Source organism: Medicago truncatula, chromosome 2 (assembly GCF_003473485.1).
Source record: "Medicago truncatula cultivar Jemalong A17 chromosome 2, MtrunA17r5.0-ANR, whole genome shotgun sequence".
In the NCBI taxonomy this organism is placed as follows: Eukaryota; Viridiplantae; Streptophyta; class Magnoliopsida; order Fabales; family Fabaceae; genus Medicago; species Medicago truncatula.
In genome coordinates this window covers 21168328-21171602 of record NC_053043.1, presented here as the reverse complement: position 1 = coordinate 21171602, position 3275 = coordinate 21168328, and the positions used below count along the sequence as shown (strand labels likewise).

The 3275-nt window shown below is 31.5% G+C and overlaps 2 long non-coding RNA genes across 2 annotated transcripts; one reads left to right on the top strand and one right to left on the bottom strand.

Moving 5' to 3' along the window:
• Nucleotides 1-552: 552 nt before the first annotated feature.
• LOC25486704 (uncharacterized) lies at nt 553-1001 on the bottom strand. Its single transcript, XR_003009522.2, has 2 exons — nt 910-1001; nt 553-837 (listed from the first exon to the last, which is right to left on the bottom strand). It is a non-coding gene; the product is annotated as an uncharacterized lncRNA (long non-coding RNA).
• LOC112419301 (uncharacterized) lies at nt 993-2060 on the top strand. The gene is made up of 2 exons (XR_003009524.2): nt 993-1567; nt 1829-2060. It is a non-coding gene; the product is annotated as an uncharacterized lncRNA (long non-coding RNA).
• The last annotated feature ends 1215 nt before the right edge of the window (nt 2061-3275 follow it).

The following is a 3275-nucleotide window of genomic DNA, read 5'->3' as shown; positions in this document are numbered from 1 at the left end:
TGCATATTTGGGTTGGCCGTTTAAGAATGGCTGTGATATTTATACAACAAGCAAATTAACATTAAATCCAATGGCTATTTACTGGCCAACAAATTCGTGAACCGCTCGGGAAAATGCTTCTCGCGGTCTTAAGCATTTTCCATATTCTAAATAAAAACTTAGAAAGAAAACTCACTTTGACATTCATAAGTCATTACTATGATATACATGTTCACCTTCAAACATTTGATGCAACAACAATAGAGAATTCAAATTTGTTGAGACACAACTAAATGGGAAATAGAGATCAAGATAAGAATTTATGATCAAGAAAGAGCTACACGATCTCAATTATGATAACCAGTAGAGTTGGAAAGAAAATATGATATGCTAAATTACTCCCTCCGTTTTAAAATATAAGCAAAATTCACTTTTTAGGTTCATTCATTTAATGATGTATGTGGTCCATATTATGAACCATATACATCATTAAATGAATAAACCTAAAAAGTGAATTTTGCTTATATTTTGAAACGGAGGGAGTATATGTTACGATGATATGACTGAAATCAGTAGACAAGAATACAATCAAGCTGCCTTATTTCATTACCATCATAATAGAGAACAAATCCATAACTACAATCTTTGTCAAATTAGAAAAAGAAAGTTATTGGATTGCAACATGATAACTAAATGGTACCTCTTAATATAAGTCGGACATTTGTGTACTCGTGAACACTTGTAGAATCTATGGTATAAATCCTATACAATCACACCAGCCTTCTGAGCATACCGGTTTAATACCAGGCATGCACCTTTCATTTCGACAATCAGAATCTCCAATACATATAGTTTTTGCTGTAATGAAAAATATGAATAAAAGTATGTTATTAAAATGTAATAAAATATTATGTATGAAGAATGTATTACCTTCCATGTTTGTTGCAATAATAAATATGGAAAGAAAGATAATTATAACATAAACAAACTTGACAATATCTTCCATACTCCCCCCTATGCATGTATCATATAAAATTTGATTTTATCTATTTATAATATATAAATGTCTTACATTAATTAAATATTCTTTTGGCCCTTATGAAGTTAGAAAAGTTGTCTCTACAGGTAGACTCATTATTAAATTCCTCTCAACTACTAAATCAGTGTATTGTGTTTGTCCCTTCAACACACTTAGTAAAAAGGTCATATAAAAACTTACCAATCAAAAGACAAGGACATCGACTTACACGTAGAAATATGTCTGTGGGTGCCCCTGACTAGTGTCTTAGTTGTGAACATCGACTTGACATTGAAGACACAGGAAGGAGGTGACCTTGTTGGCAATCAGAGGTAATCAAGCTCAAGCTCAATGATCATCTTTCACGAATCTTTTTAGGTGTCCATTTTGGATCAGGTCATCCATCTTATTCTTCAACTGGTGACACTCATTTGTGTCATGATCGTCCTCTCAGTAGAAAGCGCACCAACTTGAGGAGGCGGGAGTTTTAGTAGTTTGGCGTGCATCATCTCCCCAAGAACCTTACTCTCTGTTATAACCCATCTATCTATCTACTTACGATATATGATAGTAAGTTACTACCATTTTTACGTTTCTACCCATGCCATTATTGCTACCTCGTGCTTTTTTGACCAACTATTCACCAATTTCAAAATTCAAATTTCAAAAGTTCATTCATTCATTTTATATTCCATCTTTCCTTATTTTCTCATTTTTTTTCTCTTAACTTCTCTCATCTTTCCTTCTCATCTTCAACTGTAATTTTTTCTAAACTCTAATTTTTTTTTTAACTCAATCCTCTCTAACTCATCTTCTACTTTATTTTTGCAGAAAAAGTGAATATAAAAAAAAAACACAAGATGAAATGAAGATCAACAATATAATAGGTATCAAGTTACTCTTTTTCATTATTTTTTTTCCTCCATATTATTTTTAACAAATTACTTTGCTTTCTTCAAGTCATTCAAAAGATGAAAAGGAAAAGATGAGGATAAACATCATTAACACAAGTGTGTTTTTTCTTCCACCAAATTAATTTTAACAATCATCCTTATTTTTTTCAGCTTCATGGTAGATGTTTAAATCATAAAAAATATAGACAGCAAGCACTATAACTTTTCTATCTATCTATTTACTTCTTTCTACTTTTATTCAAAACTAACTTTTATTCGTAGAGTCCAAAATAATATGAAATTTAGTAGACTTGCCTCTTGGTTGCAAACCATTACGTTGATAGTCTACTTGCACAATTTTTTAGCAGTGCTATGAAACGTATTAAAAAGAGCGATCTGATCGTGACTCAACCAATAATTACTTTGATGGCTAAAATATCTTTTTCAAAATAGGTTTTGGGTATCCAAATACGACAATTTAGAAATCCTAAGAAAACAAAACATCATACCATTCTTACACTTATTGGATTGTATGTCCCAGTGGTTAGTGTTTTTTTGGTGTATAGAAAAAATGACAATAATCGTTGAAAACCTACACACACAAGTGAAGGAAACCCATTTTCATCAAGTTTTACGAGCCTTAGCAAAGTGTGAGATAATGACACCAATACATAACATATCATTTTTTTTATAAGGGTTAAATGTGACATTAATATCCCTGAACTTTTACCATAATTTGACATTAGTCCATGAACATTGTAAAATTTTTGCAATTAGTCCTTCTGTTAAGTTTCTGTTTAGAAAAAAAAGCAAAACTAACGCTATGCCACGTGGACCAATTATTACACGCCTCATGTCACACTAAAAGAAAAATTTTATAGAATTAAAATATTCCAACTTATTATTATTATTTTATTAATTATTTTTTGGCTTAAAAATATCATTAATCCCTACAGTTTTAACATTTTTATATTGGTTCTTGCACTTTTATCCTTTCGCAAAACGTTGCATAACTACAGAGAAGACACCATGTGTCCAAAAACAGGGGACCAAAACCACAACTTTTTGTAATGACAAAAGGACAAAATATCATATTTCCCTAAAGATAAAGGGACAAAAGAACATATTTCTCAAACGATAGAGGGTAACATTTTTTTTTTGTTTGGGGCCGAAATTGCAACTTTTTCAAAGTTACGACGTTTGACATTACAACTATGCTGGCAGCCAAAGTCACGGTGTTTTATCATCCCAACTATATTGGCATCCCAAAGCATCGTGTGTCAAATGCACCTCATCTCATGTTTTATTAGCAACCGAAATTATTTTATCTAAAACTCATCTCCAACGCGCTATCTCTTTTATTCTTTCTTCTAGCAAGTGTCTAT